The sequence below is a fragment of the Carica papaya genome, chromosome 1, assembly GCF_054855325.1.
Source record: "Carica papaya isolate Zhongbai chromosome 1, ASM5485532v1, whole genome shotgun sequence".
Taxonomy (NCBI): domain Eukaryota; kingdom Viridiplantae; phylum Streptophyta; class Magnoliopsida; order Brassicales; family Caricaceae; genus Carica; species Carica papaya.
In genome coordinates, this window is record NC_142309.1 from 1,851,133 (window position 1) to 1,865,999 (window position 14,867).

Below are 14,867 nucleotides of genomic sequence, written 5' to 3' on the forward strand. Positions count from 1 at the left end.
GGATGACCCAGATCGAGTCAGAGAGATCCAACAATTGGGACGAACAGGTATAAAAAAGAAAAATTAGGGTTTCTCTCTTCATTTAGAGAGTAGCCAAAAAAGAGAGAGGGAGAAGAGAAAGGAGTGATCAGGGAAAGAAGGAAGAAAAGGGTTGTCGCGCGGGGAAGTCGAAAGAGAGGAAAGAAGAGAGAGGTCAGAAAGGAAGAGAGGAAGGGAGAAGAAAAGATAGGAAGGGAAGAAAAAGAGTGTGGTTGAGTGGGAATAGGAGGAAAGTCAAGAACGACCGGGCAAGAGGGAGGAGAAGAGAGAGAGTCACAGAGGCAAAAAGCTGAAGAGAAAGGAAGGAAGGGAAGTTGCGGCTGAGGAGCACCGTGTGACGACGAAATCCAAAGCCAAGATGCACACAGCGTTGGTGTTCAAAAAATAAATTTAAAAAATCACATCCGAGTCTCAACCAAGCTAAAGGACTGTGAGGTGACCGAGAAAAGACGACCAGAAGCCAAGTCGAGGTCAAATCATTCGCATCGAAGGTAAAACCATTCTGTTTTTATAGTTTGGTGGTGGTTTGAGCGGCGGTGGAGCGAGACCGATGTCAGGCTGGCTATGCAGGCTCGGTCGGGCCACCCACCTGCACAGGAATCGAGGAAATTCCCTTAGGAATGGGAAAACCCACCCACCGTGGAAGCCGAAGGGTCTTCCACGGGAATGGAGGTCGCAATCACCTTTTGGGATTTCGATTCACCGTTCAGGAAGCTGAAAAGTCTTCCTCGAAAAGAAAAATCCGATTCGATAAATAGGAAGCCGAAAGGTTTTTCAGGTACGGATCCTGATAATTTCAGGTATTCCGTTGGGTGGTCATTGGAACCTGTAATCTAATTAAATTAATTTTTAATATTTTGAAGTATTTTAATTAATTTATATTGTGTGTATATAAAAATTTGGATATTCAGGAAAATCCAGAAATACACGTAGGAGAGGAAGTATTTCTAAATCTCAATTGGGTTTGAATTTCAAAAGGTGCATTCATTTCATAAAAATTATGAATTTTAAAATTTGAACGAACATTGACTCAATTTTTGATGAAAAACAAAACCAATTATGATCAGTAAAACCAAGCAATTGGAATCCTATGAGGAGACGAAACTAGAAAACAGATATAATGAATTCAGAGTTATTTGGACGGATAAAATACAAAAATGAAAATTAAGAAAATTCCCAATGAAGTGAAAAATTTAAAAGGAAAAGGAAATAAAATAAAAAAGTAAAAATAGAAAAGAAAAGAAATAAGTGAGGTTATGAAATGATCATTTAAATAAAACTAAGAAAAAAATAAGAATTCTAAAAATGAGAGGGTGTGAGTGAATAGGGTATGAACCCCTAAAATACCTTTCGTTTAGTCCGAATCAAGGAGGAGAGTGTGTGTGTGTGGCTAAAGTTCAAAGGGCATGGTGAACTTGCATATGGATAGAGTCTGAAACCTAATTCAAACGTGGATAAGTATTTGTGAATGTAGGTCACCTAGCAAACGTACCTGTTGTGACCATTATAAGGTTTGTGTGTGTATGTTATCCATGCGATAGGGGGATCCATTTTATCTTTTCTCGATGACGATATAAACGACATCGTGTGATAAATTTTAAAAATAACATTTCGAGTATATATGTAATCTTTTGTGTATATGTGATTATGTTTTGAGATGATGATTGATATTCAAGTGTATCTATGTTCTTTCAAAGATATGTGGCTATACATTTGATGATTGTATATGATATTCGAGAGAATTCAAAAATTCGATCAAAAACATGTGAAGTGGTAAAAATAATAAATGAATTTTGCATCAAAACATTACTATTGCATTTGTCTCATTCTGTGTATTTTGCATAAAATCTTATCTGGGTTGAGATGACGAAAATATTTATTGAGTTGGTGAAGCTCATTAAATTTCATCATGATATTTTTCAGATGATAAAGAAGAGTCAGAATCACTGCCAGACATATAGAACCTGTTAAAAGGGTTCCTATTTTGTATATTTTGTGTATATTCGAGAAATTTCTGTTTTGTTTTGTTAAACTCTAAATTTTGACTTCATGTTTTGTATATATAATTACTGTATATATATATATATATATATATATATATATATATTACATGATATATTAGGTTATGCGATAAATTTTGAGATATGCATATGTATATTTTGTGGGTCCGCTGCAAGAAAATGATATGAGCAGAAATTACACCTCATATCGAGTGTCAATGTGTAACTTAATATTACCTAAAAAAGATTGTTAGGTATCTAAAATTAGTGCCTAAAATTAAAGTGAACAGTAACATTCTGTAGAATATAATGTCATTTGTCATATAGATATTTAAAGTTGTATCTTCCATTATAACAATTGGATTATAACAATATAAATTTATTTTAGGATATTTTCTCGATCAGGTTAACAAAAGAAGAGAACTCATCATTATTCCAAAAAGTATGGCCTCAGCCCTCTCTAGGTTGTCTCTATTCTGATCATGACATTCCTTTCGGTAAATATCATACTTTAATGTTAGGAGCATCTTGGCATATGCTTTCGGTCTCTTTAAGAAACTCTTTTTTGGTCATTCTCTCCCAATTCTTTTAAGAATCAATTATGTTAATCTTGAGATTAACTTATATATATATGGTAGATGGATTATATTCGATTATAGGCAATTTCCCTCGTTAACGCGCATTTCAACCACCTCTCTTACTTACAAAGAGATTACTTATCATTTTCTCCAAATTTATTGAACATGGATCCATGAGATGTTGCATTAACTAAAACATAGCCATCTTTTAGATCCTTTATATATATATAAAAGAGAGAGGGTAAATATATGAATATTTATGCTTGAAGTACATATACATACAAACTCTTATCTCCATTATTGGGGGGAGGGGGGGTCTAATATATGCCAAAAGATACCTCGATCTAATTGTATCAAAAAATTATTAATTTATTTCCAATTTTGCTTTCAAAAAAGTTTGAATCATCATTGAGTTTGACTTTGTGAATCATGCATGTTTTATCTGCTTCATTTTAACAATCCCAACGTTAGATTTCTGAAATTGTCTTCTTTCACCTATTGAAAATAGACCCAGATCTCTTTTAATAATTAAGCCATGATATTTAAATGTTTGTGCTTTAGTTTCAATATATTATATAGAAATATAAAGAAGAAAAAAACAAGTCATATACACATATATATATATATATATATATATATATATATAGAGCTGCATCATGTAGAATTGATGATATATATAATGAATGGGGAATGGCACGTGAAAACAATACTTAGGTGTCACGGGTTGTACAGACATCCCTGGGGTCTGGTATATCCTTTCCAGTTCTGTCTTTAAACCATTAATGGAGTTCAATCTTTCACATCCAATTTACACAATTCCAAAATTATACACAATCTCCATTCACAACTTTACAGAACCTACACCCAATTCTTTTGTACGCCTCTTTTGTATAGTTAGCAGTGTGTTCAACTTCTTCAACAGCAGTTTCATTGTTCAGTACCTGCTCATCAATTATATGTATGTATATATATATATATATAATATGCATAATATATGTTTGCTTTTGTTGCAACCTTTGTGGCAGATTCTTCTTAATTATTAATCCTTGGAGGTTTCAAGATTTGGAATTGGAACTAGGAATTCTTTGTTGCAGCCTTATATGCATGTCATGAATATATATATATATTTTTTATATGTAATCATTTTTTTACATCTATGAGATATACAATTGCACTTGAACCCAATTAAGCCGTATTAACCATCCACTAATTAAGAATTTTTTTCGTAATTAATATCAATATTAAAAACAAAGTCTATTGTATATATACATATACATACATTTTTAGAAGGCACGTTTAAACTAAATAATTTTTTAAATTTTTTTACGAGATTAATGTATAAACATACGTGACAAACTCTAATAATTGATTAAATTATGTCATGTAGTAATAAAATTAGGTTAGTATTGTAATTACGTTTTGTCTTAAAATTAATATATATTTAATTTCTTCTCTTCTTAGTACAGTAAAAAATAATATATCTGCATCTAAATTTTAAAAAAAAAAATTAGAATAAAAATTTCTACCAAATAGTTTCTTTCCTTTTAAAAAAGAAAAATTTGAACTTTGGACCAAAGAGGGTAAATTTTATACATTACCGACATTAATGTGTGTGTGTGTGTGTATATATACATAACATGTATATATATGTATATATACATATAAGATAGGGGCCATGTTACGTGGCCAAAAATAAAAGTAAGTTCTGATCTATGAGCTGCTTTGGCGAGAATATATGTGTGTATACAGTTTTTTAGTACATTGTTTGCTTTGCTTTATATATAACACGAGAAAAGACAGCAGATTGAAAATATTCCTCCATGCAAAAGAATTTAAAGAAGCCAGATAAATAAAGAAAGAAAAAAGAATAGATATCAGAAATATATGCGCCCGCGCGCGTGTGTATATATATATATATATATATGAATGAATCATCACTTTACAGAAAGGAAACGTCTTTGGTTGCTTTTTACATGCAATTGCGGACACCTTTGTGTAATTGGTTGATGAAAATGAAAGCAATATATATTTATATTTCTCAAATTATAATTATATATATGTATATATTTCATGCATTATATATATATGATTACATATGTATAAGCACCCTCCTAAAAGCTCTCTCTTCTCTTGGGAATCTCTCTCTCTCTCTCTCTCTCTCTCTCTCTCGTACAACACTTTCCTTTTATTGTATTACTATACACACGATGCAAGTGGGTCCTTTGACAAAAGCTAGTGTGAAGTCGTATATATGTATGTATCGATTCTGAAACACAGCTGGTGAATACTGTAAAATCTTGACTTAACCCCACAAGAATGTTGCACCATTTCTATACACATGGTCATTTTATATATAATATAATATAATAATATATATATATATATATCTACAATCATACATGTATATGACAGAAAGAGAGAGAAAGGTCAAAAGATGGGCAGAATCAACGGAGACTTTCATTCTCCAATATATTCCTTTTTAACAAGTTTTATTTTATTTTTTTAATTTGAACTTTTTGAAAACCATTACAAAGAATAAATTATTAAGAATAAAGTATGCATTATAATATATATATATACATATGTATGTATGTATTGTGCTCATCTCTTGATACCGACTTCGTCCATGCGTTACATGTGTGCATTATGCTATAATTGTTTTTGGGATTAAGATGAAGCACATATTTAAATGTTTACATGCATCAATTTGTCATATTATTTAATATATATATATTATATATATATATATACATATATTTGATAAAATTAATCACATGGCCGCCGGGAATCTAGCTTCTCATATCTCTATTAAATGAAATCATATTTCTAATCTTTTAAGATATTGTGGATCCAATATAAATCTATAATTAGGTTATAACTTAATTATAAAAATTATTTAAGTTGACCCGGGAGATTAATAAAATAATTTTTTAATAAAAAGATTTATATTTTATTGATTATCCGATACATATATACCAATAATAACTACACATAATACAAAATCTAAATAAGAATACACATATATAATTTCTTAATGCCAATATATATATATATATGCACAATCCATGACTTAAATTGCACCTTCGTAGAAAGGGTAGGTATTCACTCACCCTCCAACCAATGGAGAGTTGGTCATTAAATAACATGTCGACTACCTTAGTTGTGTAGGAGTATTATTCTAGTTATTAATCTCATGTTGGTGTAAATATACCCCTTTTTTTTTTCTAATAAAATAGTTAAAGATATTTTTTAAAAAATTTTGTTTCAAACTAGATTTTTGTGTTTAAAAAAAATTTTAGTTTTAGTCTATTATATATATGTATGTATACACATAAATTAGATGCATTTAGTATTTATTTACTAGCAAACAAACATAAATTATATATAAAAATTGACCCATCAACCCATGAACCAAATAACATATTGCTATAATCTCCAAATTATATCGAAAGATTACCCTCTCGATAAATTAAGATGTGACAACCTGAATATGAAATCACGACTGACACTAAAAAAAGTGTAAACTTTTGTCTGCAATACCAAAAGTAAGGAGAAAACTCTTCTACCACTTACAACAAGATTTTACAGTTAAAATATCACAAACATATCAAGCACTCAAATTATTTTAAATATAAGATATTTCAAAATTATTCTTCATGTAGTACAAAGTATGTGATTTTTAGTAAGATCATAGATGCCCAATTGTAAACAAATAGTTCACTATGATATCATTGCCTTAACTAGGAAACGATGTTAATAAAGTAATGAATGAGTGCCCTTTTGTAAAAGCATGATATTAGGTCCCTGCACAAAATTGTTATTGAAGTAAACTGACTACAACATTAGTTTTTGAGTTTTCCATTTCCACAATCTACTATAGTTGTCTTGCTGTTAGTACCACTTATATATATGTTAAGCCAATGTTTGAAAATATGATGAATCATCTAGACGTCTATTAGCACATAATTTAGGACAAAAGATTTGCTAAAATTTTCTATATTTTTTTTTTATAGATCAGCTAAAAACTCGATAGTTATACCAACTTGCAAGAACTTGTTAAAGATACATCTCAACTATCTCATACTAATCTTATTTATCTTTTAAATTATTGTTTCAAATTACTCGAGATATATTATTATTTGTTTATTCATTACAGCTCTACTTGGTACTTTTATATAATACGCTTATGAAATTTATAAATGAGAATGATTTCGTAGTACATTAGCAATTGGAAGAGATAAACCACAGCTGAAATAACTCGATTGATACTTTTGATAATAAATTTCGTATAAAGTTAAAGTAATAATTAATGAATCTATAAATATCATTTGTAACTTTTATTTAAAGGTCGCAATACTTTTATATTAGTTTTTTTTTTTTTTTTTTTTTTTTTACGCATAAAGACCAAGTCCTCCTTTATTCTTAGAGAAGAATAGTCTATGTTGAGATAAGAAAATTAAAGAAAAAAAATATCATGACCTCATCCAAAGAGTCTAATCATGAATCAAACTTAACTTACAAGTAAGTCAAGACTTATTAGTAAAGGAGTTGACATATGATATTTTTTATAATTCAACATGTATATTTATATATTATATATATACTACATATATATTTATTTTGTTAGATATTGTTGTGTATAGCTATAATAAAATAAGGATCCTAGATTTTTTTGAGAGGTAATATAATATCAAAAAATTTTATTAAAAACATAAATATTTAATTTAGTCTTAAACATCGAACAATGGTAAGAATTTTAATTCTAAATAATTTTTTATTATAATTTAATCCCTAAGTTTTTAATTTTATTTTAGAAGCTATGTTAATTTTAACTAAAAAAAATAAGGAATTTAAATATTATTTAAAGTAAAACAAAGAAGAGACATAAAATTTGACATATCCAGAAAGATTATTAGACTCTTAAAAATAAAATTAAGAAAAAAAAAATTTAGGAACAAATTGAAAAGAAACAACACTGTAATTAACTCATAAGATTTTATCAGAATCTTTAAAATAAAGATGATGAAAAAATACTTTAGACGATAAATAAATAATAATCCAAAATAGTGCAATGGAAGAGTAAACTCATAGAATCAAAATCCAAAATCATACATGTATATATATATATATGCATACATCAATATATTTAATATAAGACCCAAACAAGAAATGAAAATTAAAGTGAGGATGAACATTTTAAGAAGAGCACCCACATCGGATAGAAGAAGAACATTTTAAGAAAAGAAAGGGACCACAAGAGGAACACATCCAAATACGTTTACGGGCACGAGAAGATTTTATTTACTTTTGAGATCATCGAGCAATTCTTATATGAATCAATTCATAAATCTATTCTCAATCAGAAGATTTATTATTAATGATGCATCTGAATCTTTCAAATAATAAAAATCAGTAATCCGCACGATAATAAAAGCTATAAACCACGGTAATTATTCATGTTACCCCCGAAAAGTTCCACATAAAAAAATATATATATTTATTCTTCCGTAGTCAATATATAGAGCTATAGCACATGATATATAGGTCAAGATTTTTTGAATATTGACTCGTGTTGTTGAAAGAGATAAGGTTAATATTCAACTTTCTCTTTTCTTGGAAATTATATGTATTTATGTGGAATATATATGTATGTATATATATATATATAAATAATCAAATATTAGAATAAGTAAATAAATAATCAATTGATCTATATATTATCTATCATATATCCCTACCATCACTGCTTCAATAATTGCAAAAGAGGTTAAAATGCCTAAGGAGTGGGGATGCATGGTTGGCAGCTAGCTAGCATTGAAGATGAAGAATATACATATAGGCCCTCTGACTTCTCTTTATCGCTGTCAGCCAGCATTCAAGCTCCAGTTTGTTTCGTTCAATTCTTTTTTTATACAACATTTTTCAAAACCTAAATACCCACCCTTCTTCCAACTAGTGTTACCAAATTCTATATACTTTTTACTATGATAATTAATTATATATATATATGTATATATATTTTAATTAATTAATTGTTCATTTATTTTATTTTTGCTTTAAATTTTGAAATTATTAATCTTAATAGTAAAAAATTAATTAGTGCTAACGTAATTAGACGTTCGCTTTCCATGACTAAGAGATAAGAGTTCTTTCTGTAACCCGTTTTAATTGATCTTTATAATAGTCCGTGCCTCTTTGATGGGGGGATATTTGATGGATTAAATCACTCTAAATCGAAAAATTGGATGAATAAATTAATCCGAATTAACTTAAATTTGATTGTGGATCTTAATATTTTAAATACGTTATTTTTAGTCTAATTTAGTTTAATTTTTTTAATAAAAAAATAAATTTATTATTATTTTATTCGTTATGTGTCTATTTAAAGGATTACTTTTTAATTAACTTTGATAATTTTTTAAATTATAGTTATCTGGAGAAGATAAGAGAAGAATCCGGTATCGAGTTAACTCTAGTGGTTTTGAAAACGGTGTTCATATGGCAACTGGTGTAGTACTACTTAGCATTCATATCTATTTTTTTTTAAATTAAAGATTAAAATTACTGTTTATGATAGTATCAGGTCAATTAAACACAGATGATGTTAGTAAGTTTTAACATAGAGAGATATTTTTTATTTGTTTTTAAAAGTACAAACTATAATATATTAGTAAAAAAGGATTTTTTGTATTTTGGTCTATTAGTTATTAATAATTTTAGTACTGATTTTTTGTGTGGAATAGATAGACTCAAACTGAGTGATTGTCATTCTCGTAATTTAGTAACGAGGAACTACTTAATTACTTCTACTATATAAATCAATGTTCTGTAACTTATAAATTAACTAAAAAATACTGGTTGAAAGAATGAGGCCGTTCTAAATTATATTAGGAGTTTATACAGTTAAGTTACATACTTATGAGAAGACCTCCCATATATAATGTCATTTTGGCTTACGAAACTTTATATGTCTTGGATAAGAAGAAAGGAAAAACACCTTATATGATTATTAAGCTTGATCTTGAAAAAGTCTATGATAAACTTTAATGAAATTTAATGAAAATTTTTTTAAATAGATTTTGACTTTTCTTAGAAGACATTTCAATTGATTATAAGATATATAGTCGCTGTGAACAGAAATCTTTTAGAATTGAGTAAAAGTAGAGGTATTTGTCCTTGTAGAGGTTTAATACAATGAGACCTAATCTCCTCCTACCTTTTTGACTTATGCGAGGAAAAAAAAATATCTCGATTGATTTTGTTTGTTGTGGGAAAGAAAGTTTTGAAACCTTTAGCTCTCAACTCAAGAAGGTAAATTACACAAATTTTTCTCGATGGATGATTTGATTTTTTTTTTAATAAAAGCAATAAATGAGCAAATTACTTTTTTACTGGTAGAAAAAAAAAGGACTCATTTCGATGACGATCGTAATCTCATTACTTGCTTAACTCTATTTTAATATACGAAATCATTTGAGCACCAAATAAAACGTGACACGTCTTAAACTAGAAATTTTATATTAATTCTGAAGTGGTATAATAAAAAAATTAATTTGAGTACGAAGGTAACAAAGGTGAATATTGACTTATATAATTCCGTAAGATTTATATTTATTAAAATGAAACAGGAAACAAAAAACTTTCAAAATGACCAATTGTACACTTTGAAGAATGAAATAAGCAAGAAAAAATATAATATGCAATTTGCAAAGATGCTTCACATCACCACTTCCAGTACTGAATTTTGGCTTTGCTGTATCACACAATAGATACATACACATATACATACATACATATATATATATATATACGGAGAATATGTAATTCATGCATGTATGTAGGACACCCTCTCTCTCTCTCTCTCTCTCTCTCTCTAATTCTTGCCCTTTGAAGTAGGAATATGGTTATCATCGCCTTTTTCTCCCTACTATTGTTGATGAACATGAATGAAATCCGACTAGACCTTGCAAAACCAATAAAGAATCATAGAATTTAGAATTTAGTGAATGTGAAACATATACATACACATATACACACACGTATACATACACATATATGTATAATTCTGTAGCTACCTATAGTTATAGCATGTGGTTAAGGAAGAATTAGGGAATGTATGTGGGCTTTCCACAGACACAACATGAACCACGGTCCCTTGTAAAGCTAAAATCTTGACTGTAACTAGACATCCTTCATGACAATTAGTGCCACAAAAATAGTGGTTGTGATGCGTCACTCTCAGTATGTAATAATCCAACTTAATTCAATCAATTCTTATTTTTATATTGTTTTTTTTCCCCCCCTTCATTATTTGTGATAATTTCACTCTAATAATTCTATAATTCTTCACTATTTTATATAAATTATAGATTTTTTTTTAGGTTTTTAATATTTCATTTTATTCTTTGTATACATAAAAAAATATTTTAATATATGGTCGATTTTATAACGAATCATTCGGTAAGTGATATCGTCATGTTAATAATACTGATAACGATAAAATTATCAGTACTACTGAGGATTATTATTTTTATGACATCGACGAATAAAATTAAAATAATAATATTATACGTGAAATGATAAAATAATATCATATCATATTTACTTACGATTAATATATAAATTTATTGTATTAAAATCTCATCATTTGTGTTATTCTATAATCTATTAGTTGTATAATAATTACGTATTCTAAACTTTTCGCTCTCTCTTTCCCTTCTATTTTTTATTTTTTTTTTTAAAAATTAATATTTTATTTGTTATGTATTATGAAAATGTACCTCATGTAATTATTAGTATACAAGCTATACTTCAAAGAAAATTATTGTACTATATTATACCCTCTTGATTTAAATGATTTTTACTTAGTTTAGGAAGTTGTAACACCCAACATTTAATTTTTTGATTTTTATGTATATATAATTATTTATTAATTGAATTTAATTTGGTTTATTATATTTTAATTTAATTTAATGAAAATAATAATAATAATAATAAGGGTGAAAAAATTAGTTAAGAATTTAATTGAAAATAATTTTGAAAAAAAGTGATGAAAATTTAGATTCTTAGGATATTTTTGAAAGAAAAATCGGAAACTGATGATCAAAATACAATTTAAAAAAATTATATCACGTCAGATGCCCGGTCAGCAACCCCGACCAACCAGCACGCGCCAGGTGGCAGAGGCGCTGACGCGGGAGGCCACGCGGGGGGGAGCCACTTAGGCGATCCGCGTGCGTGCAATCGAACAGTTGAGATCCGTTCTCGCGTGCACGGACGGCTCAGATTGAAAACATGCACAGATGGCCCAGATCAAAAGCGATGGACGGTCCAGATCAAAAGCAGATAGGTATAAATAACTCCATTCGCACTCAAACCCTAACCTTAGCCACTAGAGCCCCTCGCCGGAAATGACAGCTTAGCCGCCGGGGAGCCGACCGCCGCCGCACCAGTGCAATTTTCGACCGCCAAACGAGATAAAAAAAATTTTCTCTTGCACGAAATTCAATTTCAAACCCACCCATAGCCAAATAAGAGTGAAAGAACTGGCCAATTGGCCGAAAAATACCGCCGAAGCTCGATGCCGCCGCAACCGCGGGGTGTTTCGAAAAACGCCTCCGACGAAGCCTTTTCGATTCCCGTTCGATGTGATTTTTTCACTGTTGTGATCATCATTTCCTTCTCTACAGGTTGACCGAAGCAAAACACCCAACCGCAATGTGAGCCGCCGGAGAGCCCCACCACCTGTGAGTTTCAATTTTTTACGTTTTTTTGGCCCACCGAGGATTTTAAGTGTATTTTCTCACAGGAACCGATGCAAATTTTGCTGAAGTCGGCCGAAAATGGCCAAAAATAGCCAACCCGAGGCGGATCGCCGCCGCAGGCGGCGACACCGTCGCTAGAGCACGTTGGGGCCACCATGCTGAATTTCCAAAATCGGCCGAGTAGGCCCTGGGACTAATTTTTGGGTTTATTTGGGACATTTGTAAGTACCGTAAGCGCGTATCAATTCCCGAAGAAAATTCAGGGAACCCAAGGACCGCCCGTAGGCACAGTAACCATTTAACTTTCGGCGTCGAATCAAGTAAGGACCCATCACCCTATTCCTTATCATAGAATTGAAGTTCAAATAAATAATAATATGCTCTTTTGTACAAATTAAATAGTTATGCATAATTAATTATGGACTGCTAATGGAGCCCGAACCGGACATTATTCTCTGTCGATTCCTGTTTAATTTATTTGACAGTTTAAATCCATTATGGTATCTGTTTTATCTATTTTATAGTTTTAAATGCATATATCACTGTTTACTTGACCACTGTGTGATCTTGAAATTTAACATATGATTGCATTACCGGGTACGTATTCATTGTTTATGTGATTGTGTTTGGTTTGGTAATGGAAACTAATGGAAAACAGAAAATGGGTGTGATCCAATAAACAGATAAGATGACAGTCTCACTAGATATCTTGAGAGATAGTAGACGGACCCGGTTCATAGAGAACCCTACCGTGAACGTTGGCTCATACCGGACGGAGTATTAAAGTTAAATGTCTTGACACTCATACCGAACGGGGTATGGGAACGGCTCTGTAATTAAAATTGTTAAGGAAAATGGTTCACGTGTAGCGGGGACACCCCTATGGATCCCTCTGAATACTAGTAGGCTGGTGAAACGAAAAACAATTATGATTTAGTTATTGTTAATGAATATGAATTTATGATATGTTATATGTTATTAACTGTGCGTAAAATTATGATATGTATGATGTTATTGTCTTTATAGGTTGTTTTCATAAATTCTCTGATGGTAAATAAAAGGATAAATGGTTTTATTGTTAATAAATATATTGGTTAAATATATTGATTCATTAGTGTGATGTTCTTACTGGAGTAGTGTAGTTCATTCCTTATTTAACTATTTCATATTAAGAGGATCTGATTTCCAAGTCCGATCCGCAAGAAGACTGCGAGTAGATGGTAGATACTTTATATTTTCTTTTACTTTTCTCATTTCTCGTGTTTCTTTCAAATAATTTATTTCGTGATGTTTGTTTAGTACTTTTAAGTTATTGTATAAGATATGTAAATCTTAATTTTTTATTTCGCTTCCGCACTTAAATTAGTATATATTTCATTTTGAATTTCTGGAGTCATTATGTACACCAATTTTAACTTAAGTACATAACCCATATACTTAAATTTAGCTTAATTTCCAGGGGCTCATTAATTAGTTTATTGCATACACCATAGAGAAATTATGTTTTTACCTCAAGGTTTTACTCAATTATATGTATATAACACAAAAGAAAAAGAAAAAAAAAACTATATCATAATGAATATTCTAACTATATTAATTGAGGTTCATGGAATTTAATCAGAGAAATTATATTTCTATGGATTCACAAAATGGGATCAAATATACTTCAATCATTTGATTCGTGAGAAACCCATATTGATTATACAGCATAAATTTTGTAATTATATATATATATATATAATGCAATTTTCCTAGGACAGCTACCTACTTTAATTGATAATAAGCAACAAAGGCACATGCTTGCAACAAATTATAATTTAAATAAGTCTTGCTACGATAATAGAGATGGTAAGAGATGCGTAGATCGCTTAGCTCATTTGGGTTATCAAAATATGTTGTGGCATATATCTCTATAAATATGTAAAATAATACAATGTACATATTCATGATTATAACTTTAAAAATATTAAATAAATTAAAGGATTACTAATTACAATATTATCGTGAAAATTTTTACGTACATTGAATATAAGATTAGTACTTATAAAATTTAGATACATATTATATTATATGAATGAATAATTATCACTCGGAGTAAAATAATATTACTCCCAATATATTGACATGATTCAACATGTTATCTATAAATTATAACTTTATTATATAAATAATTTTCAAAGACAACTATACAATACTAAAATTGATAATGAGCATCAAAGAAAGTGCACCACGGTAGTTACAAATCAAAATCTAAAATTAGGAACAAAATTAATGAGTGGTGCTTTCACCTAATTATTCCTAATTAAACCCACTAATTTGATTAAAAATTAAAGCATATAATTTATTATAAGATCAAAAAATCTGTTTAGTTCCCGGTAACAAAAGTTATAAAGTACTTTTTTTAAGGATTTGGAATCTTAATTAAAACTATAGATACATCCTATATACAAACACATATATATATATATATTAATTACTATAACTCT